We start from the raw sequence: 17,314 nt of genomic DNA on the forward strand, positions 1-17,314 counted from the left end.
CTTCTTCTTCTTCTATAGGCTAGATATCAGGGGGGGGGATTTCAAAGTCAGAGTAGTTCAGCAGTGGAATAGGCTGTCTAAGGAGATGGTGAGCTCCCCCTCACTGGCAGTCTTCAAGCAAAGGTTGGATACAAACTTTTCTTGGATGCTTTAGGATGCTTTGGGCTGATGCTGCATTGAGCAAGGGGTTGGACTAGATGGCCTGTATGGCCCCTTCCAACTCTATGATTCTATGATTCTAGGGGGTTGGACTAGATGACCCAGAGGGTCCCTTCCAGCTCTATGATTCTATGATTCTATGATTCTAGGGGGTTGGACTAGATGACCCAGGATATCCCTTCCAGCTCTATGATTCTATGATTCTATGAGGGTGTTCCGGTGGCTGGAGTTCTACCTCAAGAGTCCTGCTGATTGTGTCTTTTGAACACAGAGCCAAGAGGTGGTCTTAAGATTGTGAATATTTTTTTCCGCTTGATGAACTCCGATTCATAATCGGCGTATTAAGGCAGAAATTCAACGGGTAGTGCCTCTGTTCCTGTATTTACGTGGGGGGGGGGATGCAGAGATTCAGCAGCTGAGTTTCTGCTCATCATAGTGCTACAGAAAGGGGGGAGGGGGGAACCCAGCTGATAACCTTCCCCGCCCTGCCACTCATTCTTTACTTCAAGGAAGGTAGATAAATGTGCCATTTGAAAGACAGCCAGCAGCAGGGGTTGGTTCAGATGCAATTAAAGACAGCAAAACAAAACGCCCACCTGGAGACAGCTACTTTATCAGAGCTACATCAAAGAACAGTTTGTTGCTTCGCTTGGTTTTATAAATATTATCTTGATCGTTTCACTACAGATCTCTGTTTGCCCCAGGCTGCTCCCCCCCCCCCAAGCTCTGTCAACTAAGGTGGGCTGCTAGCCTCAGGAAGTCAATGGCCATTTCACGCACCCAAAAGAAGGGATACCCAGACTGCAGAGGTCCCCCTCCTTCCCCAGGCTCCACCCCCAAATCCCCAACCCAGGGATCATGGCACCAGTGTCTTGATCCGAATCAGGCCCCTCATGCACAGCAATCAAGGCAAACCTATCACTCACATGTGATTGTGTTAAGTCTGTGCAGGAAGACGGGGGGGGGGGGGCTCTGATGCTGTTAGGGTTGCCAGCCCCACACTAGGAAAGACCTGGAGGCTTTGGGGGGTGGAGCCTGCAGATGACAGGGTTTGGGGAGGGGAGACACTTCTAAGCTATACAGTCTGCCTTCTAGATAGATCCAAGCGGGTAGCCGTGTTGGTCTGATGCATCACAGCAAAATTTGAGCCCAATAGCACTTTAAGACCAACAAAGGTTTATTCAAGGCATGAGCTTTCGAGTGCAAGCACTCTTCCTCAGGCAAAGGAAAGAGGATCATAAGAGTGTAGATATAAGTTAGACAGAATCTAACTCTCTGGTCTCAGGACAAGTTAACATCTCAGCAAGACTTGTCATGTGTGGGGATGCTTCCATGCTTGGGTGGAGACGGATGGGGCAAGCAACTAGTCTCTTCTATATATTCCCACTGTCATGTAGGGAGTTCTTAGTCTGAAGAAGGGTGCTTGCACTCGAAAGCTCACACCTTGAATAAATCTTTGTTGGTCTTAAAGGTGCTACTGGACTCTGGATTTATTGCTTTATTCTGTGGTCATGCTGCTGTCTCATCTTGCAGGCTGTTTCAGGAGGTCCCAGTCATGGTGTTTACTTGGGCTCAATCGGACTTTCCACTTCAATGTTAGCAGCATTTATCCCCGGCCTAGGGCAGTGGTCTCCAACCTTTTTAGCCCCGGGGACCAGTCAACACTTGACAATCTTACTGAGGCTCGGGCGGGTAGTCTTTTGCCGAGGGATGTCGCCGCCGCCTGAGCCCCCCCTCCGCTTGCTTTCCTACCGGTGCCCCTGACTTCCCGTCGCCCACTAGGGGGGCATGGCCAGCAGCAGCTGTGCAATGCCACACCAAGGGGGAGCCCCAGCCATGGCGGCTGCTGGAGAGCACCAATGGTGAGCTGGCAGCAGAGTGGCAGGGCAGCCCCCGAGGCAGCAGCTGGGGAGGTGGATGAAGAGGAGCTACAGCCTGAACTGGTACCGGTCTGCAGACCGGGGCTTGGGGACAGCTGCCCTAGGAGTTGCCTTGGCCCTGCTCTGGTCTCCGAACCTAAGAAATGTTAAGTTTCAGCTCAAGCTGTTTGGCTCGCCAGAGCAAGATTAACAAATCCGGGTGTTTTATGGCTATAACCTTCCAACGTAGGGGGGAAAAATGGATGTGTGAGATGCAGAAAATGGATGACTGAGTTCATTCAATATACGGTGAGCAATCCCCCTATAACATCTAAATCTAGCCTGATTGCTAGAAAGCCTCCAGGCACTTTCTCCATCCCATCGCTCACTCGGAGTCATAGAAATGTCCATTCTGTGAGAAGCCTGCAGAGTAATGACTGTAGAAGGACGCTGTCATTAACACTCTGCCTTCTTGGTAGGACAGCTAATACCTTCCGATTATTCAAAAGGAGAAAAAATTGTTGCACTGAAATGCAGTTGTCAAGGCTCGTTGCTGTTTTTGGTCCTGTTAACTCATTTCGGGTAGCAAAAAAGGAAACAGAAAAAGGCTTGAAATTCACTCCTCTTTCTCTGAGGCAAAGAGCTCCTGACAACTGCACCAAGCCGGGTCTCCTGTAATTTGAGCCTCCGGGCCCCAGTCTTACCATTCCAGTAGTTGGCAAGAGAAGGGGAGCCGTCCGTACAACTCTGTATAAACGACAGAGTTTCCAGGGGTGGTCAAACTGCGCCCCTCCAGATGTCCATGGACTACAATTCCCAAGAGCCCCTGCCAGCAAACGCTGCAGGGGCTCATGGGAATTGGTCCATGGATATCTGGAGGGCCGCAGTTTGACCACCCTTGGTTTATACCCTATGTAGGGTATTTATCCCCAGTGCATGCAATGTGCAAAACAGAACCCGGTGCCCAATTAGGTTTCTTGGGAATGTCTCAGTTTTTAATAAGGCAGAAGCTGTCATGGTAAGAAGGAAAACGTCATCGACACATTCACTGTTGAAGTCTTTGTGCCAAAGTTACAAGTAAGCATGGAGTAGGATGTATCCGATTCAGTTTCCACTTCTGGGGAAACGCCTCCCTTTTCCCCACCTTCCAGCATTAGAACAATACAAACAGGCTACAACTTTTAAGTGAGTCTCAAGAGGGATACATTGGTTGATATATACAGAGTATCTAATACACTAAACTGCAGTTCCTGAAAACTAGCACCACACCTTGGTTGCTCATTTTTCAGGTACAGTTAGGGCTGTCAGGCAAGCCTGATCCTGTCAGATCTCAAAAGCGCAGCAGGGTCAACCTTGATTAGTATTTTGATGGGGAAGCTCCCCAGATCAGTGGTAATTCCCCCAAAAGACACTAAGGGTCATGATGCAGAGGCAGCCAATGGCAAACCACCTTTGAACGACGCTTGCCCAGCTGTCAGATGATCGTCAGATCTCCTGGCTATGCTACATACTGTGTGATTAATAAATAGGGTGTTAACAGGCAGGAGTGCGGGGCAGGGTGAGGAGACTTGGGGGGGGGGGGTCTCTATCAGTGCAAAATTTCAAGTTGCTTCGGGGTCCCCCAGAATTACAGCTCAGCTCCAGACTATAGAGATCAGTTTCCCTGGAGAAAATGGTTACTTGGCCAAGAGGACTTTGTGGAGTTATACCTCACTGAGATCCCACCTGCTCTCCAAACAATGCCCCAGGCTCCACCCTCAAAATCTCCAGGAATTTCCCAACCCGGAGTTGGCAACCCTAGTGACAGTGTTTTGTCACTTCTGTGAAAATCCAGGTAGTGATGCCACACCACTTGAGCAGTATGACATGATAGCACTTCTGCGTTTTCACTGGAAGTGCCACAGGAAAATTGCACCAAGAGCAATGGCAGTGAGCAGCTGGGGTGGCCTATAGGAGGTCTCCCACTGTAGCAGAGACCTGGCAGTCTTGGTATCCTAAGATCCTGCAGTTTTGCTGCAACAGTCAAATAGCACAATCCTAAACTGAGGTTATGCCCTTCAAGATCCATTGAATTCAACAGGTCGGGATTGTGTTTATGATTATGCGTTTGGTACATTGGCATTCTGCTGTTTCTAAGAGGAAATCAGGGCAACATGTAATCTCTGAACAGTGACGCCCGCACACTGTGCATAATGCTTCACTGGCTATCAAAGAACTGTCTAGCAATCCTGCCATTCCTGGCAGCAGATAAAACCTAAGAGCCCAAGATTCACAACACTGCGGGGAAGAACAATGATTGCTCAGTATATCTCACAAACAATTATTGACAGAAAGATTTTGAATGGCTAGATGCGAGCCGAGCTTAATACTGTAGATGAAGGTGGGGGGGGGAGCATTTGCTTTCCAATGATGAGCTGCATTTCCTTATTCTCAATTTAATTCCCAGCAGGGGCTGCAGCTTGTAAAGTGTGAGCAAAATGGCAGCCCCCTCAAAGATCGACAGGCCCCTTCACTGAACAGAGACATTTAAATAGCAGGTATTTCTTTAATTCACGGTGGAAGTTTATGTAGGCGATCACCATTGCTACATAAAGATTTATTGAGATAGTTAAAACGCTACTAACTAAAAGGTGGAGAGTTGTTTGTGGATTTAAAAAAACCCCAGAAGATTCTTGTGTAGAAAGTGAAGTAAAGAGCATCGGCCTGGTTATTTTGCGGCTTGAAAGGCCTAGCTGGCAGTGGGAAAGCTAGATGAGGCATTGACAATTGAGAAGTCTCCCAAAGGCATTTTGCCCGAAGCAAGCACTGTGCCTCCAGTATGCCTGCCATGCTAGCTGTTGATATGGAACACATTTACAGAACTGCTTGGTGTGCTATTCCGGGAACTCTAAGAACTGCTTCCAGGGCTACTTTTCAGAAATGTGAGAGTGTGTATTCATACCCAAAGGCCAACTCGCACAACACAGAATCTGTCCTGGGCTGGCCACCTAGCGAGGAATGTAACCTAATGCACGTTATGGCTGGCTGTGGAAGAGAACAGTCATTCTGCATCAGTCAGATCCATTGATACCAATCGGCTTAGAAAGCTGTAACTGTATACGATTGCACTGCAAATTCTCAGCGACGTTGCTTGTTCCCTTGGAGATGCTAGGGGTTGAACGCTGGAGCTTCTGGGTGTAAGCCATGTTCATCAACCTATGGAATGTCCTCTAAAGGGAAGGTGTTAATTTCCCACATTAGGACCTCTTTCAATTTAGAGCTTCATCTCACTGAGCTATCAGGGCAGTCTCAAACATAAAATCATTCCTGGCACATGAGTCCTCAGGCAAGTATTAGGTTTGACACCCCAATTATACATGAACTGCACATCCACCGTATGACCTAGTGCTGCTGAAACAGTCCTAAGAAGCCACTATTTACCCCATGGTGGGCTACACATGTAGTAAAGCATGGGTAGTCAACCTGTGGTCCTCCAGATGTCCATGAACTACAGTTCCCATGGGAATTGTAGTCCATGGACATCTGGAGGACCACAGACTGACTACCCCTGTACTAAAGAGTAACCTGTAAGTTTCTTCAGCAAGGCAAACAGTGCCCTTTCAGGGTCATTTCAGGCCAAACTCTGGGTTGCCCCCCACAAGCTGAAGACCATGTTCTGAGCATAGAGCTCATAGCACATGTCTGATCGACAGACCCAGCATAGAAACAAGTAAATCACAGCAGATAATTAGGTCCTAACAGGCTTTTGTTATGGTTGTTTTTCTGCAAGTTGAAAATATAAAATACTGCATACACAGGGCAACAAAGTCGGGAAATAATCAATAGTTGTGGTACAATCAGAGCTTAGTTTAGAAGGTTCTCAGGAGCCATCCATCACAGGCTATCTATTCTGTAATGGAAACAAATAGAACAAATAATTCTGCTTCTCATCTAAAGCAACACGTAAAGCTAGTTAGACAGGCAGAGTTGCAACACATGATGAAAAGGTGGTAGAAGAGGTTGGGCCAAGATTTATTAGGCACTGAAGTTCACAAGGGCCACCTACATCCATAAAACATACAAGCATCTGCAGCGATTCTGCTTCTACTGCCCCCACCATTTGAGGCAGATGGGTGGCAACCCAGAACAGGGCCTCCTTGGTTGTGGCACCAGAATCAGGAATTCCTACCCTTTCTATCATGGTCTTCCACTAGTAGGTGAAGACTTTTCTTGTTTTGTCTAGCATTTCCTTACTGATTTTCATTGACCCTTTCTCCCATTCATTCTTTTACATGTTCTGTTTTAATTGTTTTGAATACTTACACGTGTTTTAAATATCATTTTAATGTTTTATTGTTCGCCACCTTGGGAACCTTTTGTTGAGTGAAAAAGTGTTGTATTTTTCAGTGACTCCAGTCTTCTCATAATGTGACCAAGTATGAGAAAAAAATAATAAAACTACCCCAAAACAAAATATAATCCACAACACATATTCAACAATATGATATGGGGGGCAGGAGGTTTTCATCTCAGCAAGGGTGGCAGCAAGAAAACCATGAGGGGAGAGCTGAAGTCCTACATAGAAAATAACCTTCACTTCTAAGAAGAAGGCATGGACTTTAGCTAATTTGATCTTATCTATGCGTAGCCTTATACAGGAGACCACCATCCCCAAAGGGCATTAAGGCTGAGCCAGCAAAATTTGCTTAGGGTCCCTGGCCCCAAGGAGAGCAAACTCATTTAGGTCTTGACTCTGGCCTGGTGGAACGGCCTTCCAAATTCTTTTATTTCTGGCATCGCCTACACGCTTGTCTGCCTATCTGTTGCTCCCGGAAGTTAGCCATTAAAAAAAAGAAATTCCCATCCCCTGGAACAAGGGAGAGGGAGGCAGGTGTGAGGGCAGGACGAGGCAGGGAATTGCAGTCCATGGACATCTGGAGGGCCGCAGTTTGACTACCCCTGGTTTAGTGAAAGCTGGACAACATCTGCCGCTGGAGCATCCGTTGCCACTGCAATGGGGTGTGTGGAAGGAATTTGGTTACCATGGCACCTTTGTGATGACTATCCACTTACATTCTCTTTTCTCAGAGCACAACATCAGTTATCCTCTACCTTCTTCAGCATTCTGCGAAGGCGTGTGCTCGCATCTCGCTCCGATTCCTCTCTCCCTGGTGACTCAGCCCTGAAAGAATTTTTTTGTTCCGTAAATTGCGATCCCTGTCTGAATGCCTGAGACACAACGCCAACCAATTATCTGTTGAACGCGATATCAAGTAGTACATTAAATGTTGCAATGGAAAAGGCAGTGGAACCCCTGCATAGTTAAGAGGCTGCTTCTGCCCCCCCGAAAGAACAGCAACATGGTATAAGATGTAAGAAAGAGCCCCTTGACATGCCCCTCATGCTGAATTTCCCCCCCCCACACACACACACACACAGCTGTCTGCTTGGCAACCCTTCCATATACCTCCACCTCCCTTTTGAAGGACACACCAAGAAGCAACATATTCTCTGAGAAGGATCGGGTGTCACAGCCAGATCACCCTCACATCCACTTCATGGGGTAGGAAATCCTGTGAAAGAATTTTTTTTTTCTGTTGCTATTGTAAGAGCCCTTCTCTGAACGAAATATAGGTAAGTATACAGCCGACAGACAAAACACACAGATGGAAGCCAAATTTAGGAGAAGTTAAGGATGCCAGGCTCCACGTGGTAAATGGAGATCTCAGAGGATTGGTTCCTGTGGACAAAACGGATGCTTTGGAGCATACTGGCAGGGGCTCATGGTAACTGTAGTACTTGGACATTTGGAGAGACCCGGTTTAGCCATCCCTGCTTTTAGAAGGTTGGTTCTATGGCATTATACCCCACTGAGGTTCTATGCCCCCCCCCCAGCTCGATCTGCAAATCTCCAGGAGTTTCCCAGCCTGGATCTGGCAACCCTACCCCCACCCCCACCTCCTGCTGCTGGCAACCGAAGGAGAAGCACAATTCTCTCTTCTGCCTTCTCCCCCGCCTTGTAAGGAGGGGAAAGGGTGCAGCAGCTGAGAAGCGCAGGACAGGTTTCCCATTTGGAGGTCTGCAAATGCAAGGTTTACAATCCCACGTTTGCAAGCCAGAGGCCACACACATTTTAGGCCTCCATGGGGAATAGGTCATACTTTAAATGCATTCTGTGTAAACTGCATTGCCCAGCTTAAGGGCCCTGATTTGGCCCCTTTGAATTTTGTCCTGTCCCCCCTAGCCTACCTCTGTTGGTGTTCTTGGAGATCTCTCAAAACAAAACTGATCTCTAGGCTAAAGGGATCAGTTCCCCTGGAGAACATGGCTCTTTCAGAAGGTGGACATAATGGCATTATAGCTCACTAAGATCCCTCTGAGAGATGGCAGCCTCCAGGTGGGACCTGGGAATCCACCATGAATTGTGCTTCATCTCCAGACTACAGAGATCACTTCCCTTGGATAAAATGGAGGCTTTGGGGGTGGACTCTATGACATTGTACCCCAATGATGTTTCTTCCTCCCCAGGCTCCATCCCCAAATCTCCAGGAGTTTCCCAATCTGGAATTGGTAATCCTACCCCTATATCCCCCACTGGCAACCTGAAATGTCCCTGAGTTCCTTATAGAAGACTCACATATGTCTGCATGGTTAATAGTCACTAGATGATGTGCAAAAAGTTCCCTCCTGCCACTACACAGGCACAGATGGCTGTCTCACCAGGGTTTGAAACTTCAAGCTGCAATCAATTCTCCTTGGTTTCACGCCGGCATCCCAGTGCGGAATGCGACGAAGCTCTGAGTGAAAGAGACAGGCAGCCACAGCATTTCCAGACTGGTTGTTGTACTCCAGACACAAGGTCCTGGTTTTGTTCTTTGATTCCTGCACAATTCTGTTGTGGTCACATTCCGCTACGTCCTTCACAATGCGTTCACAGCAATCTATGTTCCTGGAGGGCACATAGTGTGTCTCCCGTACCTTGTCCCAACCTCAAATTGCAAGCAAGTTGATAGTCTCCTGTTCTTTCCAGGAGACCTCACTGACTCTGGCAGACTTGCTTGTTTCCTTCAAGGGCATGTTTTCAGCAGCACGCACTGAAAAGGGCACCCAGGGACATGCTAGAATTTGCTCCAGAGTGTAAATGAGGGAATGGTAAGGAAGGTAATGATTAGCTGCTGTACTTGGGTCTCCCAATGAAGCTGATAGTTTGTTTCAGCTCAGGCACCCTCCAGCATTCAAACGTTGAAGCACTGGCATGCAAATATATATTTTTTAAAAATTGCCACCCAAATTTGCTCTTTCTGGTCAAGTTTGGGTAGCGTTTCGTGAAGCGGGCAAAAATGTTCAGATTCCAATTAAGAGTATGCTTTGGATTCATTCCACAATTGGAGGGGAGGGCGGTTATGGGGAACACTGATTTAGAAAAGAATGAGGAGGAAATAAGGAAAAGCTGGGACAGTCTGGGGATGTACATAAAGTTGTCTGGACACAGGAAAAAGAAAGGTAGCCTAGGAGGATGAAAATAGAACATTAAGGCAATCTGGAAAACGCCTATGTTTTGGCATCAGGGTGAGAGCTGTCGCCAGCATGTAGAGAGCAATTGTTAAAGGAAATCAATCTCATAGTGCAAAAGGGTCCTAAAATAGCTGGTGCTTTATGCCTTTGGCATTATTTTCCTTCCTGCCTAGCTTCCAGATTGTCTTTTATCTTAGTTTACTTTATTTTTGACAGATTAACTAGAATCACAGCCATTTGTGAATTTGAAACCATCCGATCTTTTTAAAAAAACTATGCATGCACATTCAAATCTGCCATAGGCATGATCAGAATTATTTCTGGAGTGTGCAATACAAAAAGAAAAAAACCCATTGGCTAATAAAACACTTGGTTATGAAGTCAGATGTCGAGGCCAATAAACTGCATCCAATTCATTTTCAGAACAGTTCTAAAGATTTATAGCTCTACCTTTTCTCTCCCTCCCTTCTCTGTTTTTTTCTACCTTGAGAAAATGCATTCTGTAATAATCTCCTTTGGCTATGCTATCCCACCGTTATGGCAATTTAAAAAATTCAGAATGGGTTGTAATTACATACATAGTGAATAAATGAAGGGGGGAAGAGGAATAACCATTCTCCTTCCACAAACATCTTTCAACATGTAAATGAAATTTGTGTATTCATAGTGCACCCGGAAAATATGTTTTGTATTTATGCATGTTACTTTTATCTGTTCTGAAATGGAGAGGGATAAACATGTTTGTTACTTTCTGAAAGGTCAAAACTAATTTTATGCAGTAAAGCATAAGGACAAGAATCAAAGTGCCCTTTCTTCAAACAGGAAGATGTACCAGTAGAAACCCAGCACATCTGAAAAGCAAGAAGACAAAGCAGGAGTGGGGAGAAATAGATTTTAAACATCCTTTTAGCTTCTGCAATCCCAGCTGAGCTCATTCTGGTGCCAAGCCAATCCCCAGACTAAATTGGAAATGGCTACATAGATGATCATTCAGTGCCAAGTTGTATAGCTAATTTCTACCATCTGTCTAGTTTTGGCTTTAAGGGTGCTTTTCCAGAGTGCCCATCATGAAGTGGGTGAAACAGACCTGGGCTGATTCTGCACTTACATTGTTTATTCTGTTGTGGATCCTGCTGAATTCAGATTGATTTGAACTCAGATCTTCCTCTATCCCCCCTCCCCATTGAAATAGAAAGGTGTGTGATTAGTGAAACTAAGAAGGGAAGGGGCAAAATGCAGCAGGCACCTCTTTCTTTTCTTGAATTGGGGGGGGGGGATTGGAAACAGGAGAGGCGGTGGAAAAAATCCAAGAGGCAAATCTGCCAAGATAAATTAGGATTTCTGGAGCTTTTTCTGAGAAAAGTTAGGGCCTCCCCTTTAAGGGAAGCCTTGCAACCTGGGAACTGATGCCATGGCCAATCAGGGCTTTTCTACAGTGTTGAAGGCAGCAAGTTAGTTCAGGAAAAGCAGAGAGCTGCACCTTTACTCATGCCGATTTTGCGAATATCGAGGATTACATCCACTCCAAGATATCTCAGGGGAAAGGTAGGGTCACTCCGGGTTAATCATGCTTGTTGCAGATGAAAATTTTAAATTGCCCAAAATCAAAATGGAAATCACATTCAGTGAAGACGGCAGGGACTGAATCAACCTGGGATTGGAATAAAAGCTCCATGCAGATTCAGCCCTGGACTGCAACATAAAAAGATGGACAGAAACCTTTAGATTTCCCACGTGTTGTTCAAACTGGTTCTGGATTATCTATCTTGGGGCAAGGATATTATTTGTGAACCCATGTGAGCACTCTCAGCTCACTCTTAAAGCAGGGTTCATTAGAAGTAATCTCTACAATGTTCAATAGTACTTACTTCTATTAGTGTGCTTCAGACAGCAGTCTAAGATGGTAAACCTTCCATACATACATATTTGGCATAAACTAAGCGGAGGAAACTCAGGTTCCAGAAGGGGAAGCTGCTGGGAAAGAGACCAGAAAACTTTGGGCAGGAGGTTACAAGCAGGAGTTCCTTTCCAGAAACTTTCTGGAGGCCAATGTGGAAAATCGTGGCAAGAGAGCTCAAGAAAAAGAGTTTCTTCTAATTTAACACCTGCAAGAGTTTGGGATTAACAAAGTACTTGGGAGACTACTGTTACTGGCCAGGGCAGACTTCTATAAGGGGCTGATAGGCTTGTCAGGCCCCACCAAGGGCAAGGATTCCTCACCAGCAGACACTGATCAGCCGGCCTGCAGGGGATTTACTGTCAGAAAAGGGAGGTTGAGGCCTGTGTTGCTGGCAACACAGTGAAGACACTTTTGGTGCACACTTGAAGTGACACCATCACATTGCCAATGAACCAAGACACTCTGGTATTCAGGCAAAAACTCTATGGCAGAAATAAATTCTACCATAGAGTTTTTAACCAGCATGACAGTTACATGATGACATCACTTCTAGTGTGTGCCAAATGTCACCATCTTGTTGACAATGCCAATCTAGGCCTCTCTTTGCTCCTAGTAAGTCCCCTAAGTAGCTACATTATTTAGGTTTCATGTTAATAAGGTGGCAATCTGGTAGATGCCCTGTCCTGCAAAGGTTCCCATGAAATTACACCATGATTGGAAAACTAAAGGTAAATAAGGCTGTCCAGGCAGGTAAACTTTGGCTGGACAAAAGACTAGTTTGGTAACATGCTGACCCTCCAAAATGCCAATCCCAACAGGGCAATTAATTTCTGCAATCTGGAAGTCAACTGTAAATCAGGGAAAATGCCTGACCATGCCCTGAAGTCAGTCACTCTATTGCCAGTGTGGGCGGGGCATAGTCCCATGGATCTATGCCATGGAATGAACTCCTTTTATATATGGGTAAAGGTAAAGGTAAAGGTATCCCCTGTGCAAGCACCGAGTCATGTCTGACCCTTGGGGTGACGCCCTCTAGCGTTTTCATGGCAGACTCAATACGGGGTGGTTTGCCAGTGCCTTCCCCAGTCATGACCGTTTACCCCCCAGCAAGCTGGGTACTCATTTTACCGACCTCGGAAGGATGGAAGGCTGAGTCAACCTTGAGCCGGCTGCTGGGATTGAACTCCCAACCTCATGGGCAAAGCTTTCAGGCGGCTGCCTTACCACTCTGCGCCACAAGAGGCTCATTATATATGGGTACAGTGTCAATTGTATGGGGAAAACTAAGAAGACTGAGTCATTTAACTGTCAGCTAGCCATGTAAAAATTGTTTATGGATAAGCTCTTCCCACATAACGGTTGTTTTTCATCATCTCCCTGTGCGCAAAGACCTCCAAATGCCATGAAGCACAAATTCAGTTTTTACAATGATAACAAAATGTGTTCCAAAAGTAGTCAGGCAAGTTAGTCCCACATCTCCTGATCTGTCCCATATTGGAACACTGAAAAAAAAAAGCCCTTGACCCGGTTCAGAAAACCCTAATTCCGGAGAGTAATCCCAGGAATTATGGACAGGTAAAAAACCGAACAGTGTAGGAAATGGGAAAGGCATCCCGCAAATATTTATCAAATGAAGAGTGTGTTTCATTTAAATTTGTACCCAAGCCAGAAAGCTCCTTATTTGCCTGACTTAGAGCTTTTCACAGGTTTCCATCTGTAGCCCTTCCGTCGCTCTTTTCAGGAGCTTAACAAACAAAAATAAATCACCTCATAAATCTTTGTTAAAAGGGTATTAGTGGCTTTGAGATTATCATTATTAAATTTGCTGTTTCCATGACAGAATATTCTCTTCCTCCCAGTCAGACACCAATCAAGGTAACTGCTCAGTGGTCTTTCAGGCTGGTTTGTAAAAGCAGACGCAATATGCAGGTGTGGACTTCCAAGACATATCATCCCCACCATCACAACCTGAGACCTTTTATGAGATCACACCTCATTCAAAATAAATGTCACTGTTAAATCTGTGGCTCCAGTGAAGACTTGGACACTTCAGCTCCAGACAACCAACACTTTACTAGTAGCAGAAAACACCAAACACAGACAAGTAAAATGGAGGAGTTTATATACATGTTTGAGACTCCCACCAAGACATGCAACTGGGCCTGTGATAGGCCCATAAGTCTGTTTGCTGATAGGTGTCAGGAATCAAGCTGAACCCAGCCTGTAGAGTCCATGGTGAAGAGACATCTGAGATTCAACAGGTAGTTGAAAGTCCAAGGAAGATCTTTATTAGACAGAAACTACAGAATCACTGGAATGGGCCAAGACCTCCAGAGCAAAGATCTTGGCAGTTACGAAATACAATAGACACCTCAGGGTTAGTATAGAGTACATACAATAGGGGAGGGGGACATAGGCATTTAGGCAGGAGAGCACAGGGCACCAGAGGTGCAAGAATTCTCAGCCAGCCAGATGGCTTGGCTTTGATCCCAACAATTACATTTCTGTTGAATCTCCACTGTCTTAGCAAGGTCAAAGGAGCAGTTTGATAAGGCAGGCAGATAGTGATGCCCGGCTGGGAAAGCAGGGGAGTGATGGAGCCAGAGGACAGACTTACACTTTTACAATGCCTGGCCTTGCTAGGCTGCAGGAAACAAAACAGGCATGAATCGGGGTTCATGACAATAGGTTAGAAACCAGGAGCCAATGGATCCTTAAGAAGGGTTCAGGGTTCAGGGTTCAGGATTTGCTCCAAGCTTGAGGTTTCTGAATATCCACAAACACAACAGTCACTTTCTGAGCGTGGCTCATGCTGTCTCCTCCAGAGTTCACAGCCATTCCTCTGTACATACAAGAAAATATTTTCAAGGCTTATATAACACAGATATCTGTTGTTGATTTCCCTTTTTCCCAATCAGCCAAGAGACAATAGCATAAAAGAAATGCTGCAAAAAGTCATAGAAAAGGAGTAGAGGACACACATTGACTGTAGTATACCCCAGTTCACTGTGTCTCCATTTCAAAGGTATATAACTTGAAAGACTGGGGATGGGGGACCATGCCCCACATCTGAGAAACCTGCTGCCACTGAGGGCTGAATTGCATACAGAGTCGGGGATTAGGAATCCAAACACGCACACAAGTCGGACACAATATGAGCACCTGCATTTTTTTTTCTTTACCAAGGCTAAAGTTAGGTGGGGAACAGATTCAGCTGGGGAAATAGCTTAACACCCCAGAGCAGTTATCAGAGCCCTCCAAGATTCATCTGCAGCTAAATTATATGATGGGGTGTCTGACCCTGGATTCCCTAGCATCACATGTAGTTCAGCTTCATGGGAGGCAATATTTGGCTAGGTTGACCAAAGATGCAAAATAGCTTCCTGTGAAAAGTGCAGATTGCCCCCCTTAGAATCATTAACACAGATTAGATCACTCCAGCCGTGAAACCAATACCCACGTTGCTTCTTTCCTTTCCCCTTTCAAATAATCTTTGAAAGAACAGGGTGACTTGCATTCTATTTGCGCTGCATGCAGCACGATCCTTCGCAGGTCCACACAGAAGACAGTCCCATCATGACATTTAATGACACTTAATTCCCGGTAAGCATGCATAAGGATAGCCTTAGCAGCCTATGACTGCCGGATTTCATAGTCCTAAATTCCTTCTATTGCCAATTCCCGCTGCATTGCCTTAAATAACACCATGGCTCTCTGCTATTGTGACTCCAAGGCTGGGGGGCTCTAACTGCCTTGCCTCTTTCCCTTCCCTGCCGCATCAGAACTGCAATATCAACTATAATATTATGCCTGCGGTGTTTCCATGTATTCATTTTAAAGACAAATGTGTTTGTGTTTTGCTGTTTCTGCCCTGTTCACCTTTCTTCCACCACCACCACCCCGAAAACCTCTGCATCTGAGCCTTGACTAGATAGATCCATTTACTGTCTTTTATTTCTACAGTAGTATTGTCCACCCACAGGTTTTGGAATAAAGTACACTGCAGATCTAAATTGAATAAAAAGGTGGTTGTTTGGAAAGCAACGGAAAGCTATTTGCAATCCTGTCTAAAAGCTATTGCGAAAAAAATTAAATAAATACAAAATATTGCCCAAATCATAAACAGCCCAAGGCATTGTGGGGGGAGAGGCAGGAAATCCAATGGTTTCCCTCAGAATTTTTTTTTAAATACAACAATAAACCAAATTACGGGCAATTGGCTATCCCTCAATGATACCCCCATGATCGCTGACCAAGACAACATACCTTCCTTTACCAATTTATTTATTCCCATTAAAATAACCTGCAAGGTGATATATCAGGCTATATCAATAATGCAATCTACCAGTGAGGAAGAATCGATGGCAAAGGACAGTATAAACTCAAAGTGGAAGCCATGCCGAATTGAGATTTTCGATGCACAAGCGGAGGGATCGCCTATTGCCAGCCTCCAGGTCAGACCTGGAGATCTGGAATTAAAACTACTCTGCAGACTACAAAAATCAGTTCCCCTGGAGATATGGCTGCTTTGAAGTGTGGACTCTATGGTGGTATACCCCTCTGGGTGGTATTCTCCTCCCCAGGTTCTACCCCCAGGTCTCCAGGACTTTCCCAACCCAGAGCACATGGTACTTTTTCAGGGGCCCCTAAAGCAATAAGAGTTGTTTTTAGTACTCTTTCAGAATTGCTCACAATTGTTGTTTCGCTTATTTTGCCACAGTTTTGACTGGGCACCAGTGAAAGCATAGTAGAACTCCCTCAAAGAATCATAGAAATGTAATGACTGTTCTCTCATAGCTGTTGTTCCCCTTTTGGAGGAAAAAGAAAGTTAGTTATCTTTCACAGGTCTTACAATAAAAACCTTTGGCACTGTAATAGAGAATAATTTATTGGAGAATAATCTTCTCTGGGCTGTACCTTATCTGGGTTCAAATCCATGAAAACTTGTGCTACCATACAGGTGTTTGTCTTCAAGGTGCTGCAGGACTTTCCTTTTGTTTGTGCTGCATGGAAATGGAAATCTTAAAATGTGCCCCTACCTGGCCATCAAAGACAAGAAGCAATAATTCCTGAGGCAGGACTTTTCAAGGCAAATCTTATTTTGGTAAACAAAAGTATTACACATTTCTAATGAGGCTGTTAAAGCTTTACAGATTCATCATCCCTCCATGGTAATCCCTACACCAAATGAATTATATTAATCACAGGCTTGGTATTACACTAACATTTTGATAAGCTTTTTCAATTGGGAACTGCCTAGAAGACTTCCTTGTTTGGATGCTCGTAAAAAATAAATTTGCTTACCTGTGTACCAGTTTAATTTTATTCCTAGAAAAGGTACACTGGCTTGTGAGAACAGCCCCATTCTCTTCTTGGACATGCACATGTCCTTCTTATATTCCATTAATCAGCTGTCAGATATATTATTTTAAATAGGTGACAGTGGGAGATGAATTATCACACCCCTATCAACTCCCTGATTGATTGATTGATTGACTGATTGTATTTATATACCACCCTCCCCTGAAGCTCAGGGCGGCTTACATAAAACACAGAAAACAGTACATGGAACTCAGCTTTTCACAATAACAATAACATTAACATTAAACTATAACAGAGGTAACAGAGTATAACGATGCTACAGGTCCAGGAGCAGAACGCATGGATGGATTTCTGGGAGGGAGGGAGCAGGGGCCCTGTAGATGTTGCTGGTCACCTGGTCTCAACCAAATGCCTGGTGGAAGAGCTCCCTTTTGCAGGCCCTGCAGAACTGTTTTAGTTCCGTCTTGAGCCCTGATCTCCGGGAGCTCATTCCACCAGGTGGGGAGCAGGACAGAGAAAGTTCTGGTCCTGGTTGAGGCCAGACGGGCTTCTTTACAGCCAGGGGTCATTAGCTGATTGA

General features: G+C 45.3%; 1 long non-coding RNA gene across 1 annotated transcript; it reads left to right on the forward strand.

Annotated features, from left to right (window-relative positions):
- The first annotated feature begins 371 nt into the window (after window positions 1-371).
- Window positions 372-7,296, forward strand: LOC143820313 (uncharacterized). Its single transcript, XR_013225304.1, has 3 exons — window positions 372-439; window positions 4,468-4,555; window positions 7,086-7,296. It is a non-coding gene; the product is annotated as an uncharacterized LOC143820313 (long non-coding RNA).
- Window positions 7,297-17,314: the final 10,018 nt, after the last annotated feature.

The sequence above is a fragment of the Paroedura picta genome, chromosome 11, assembly GCF_049243985.1.
Source record: "Paroedura picta isolate Pp20150507F chromosome 11, Ppicta_v3.0, whole genome shotgun sequence".
Classification (NCBI taxonomy): domain Eukaryota; kingdom Metazoa; phylum Chordata; class Lepidosauria; order Squamata; family Gekkonidae; genus Paroedura; species Paroedura picta.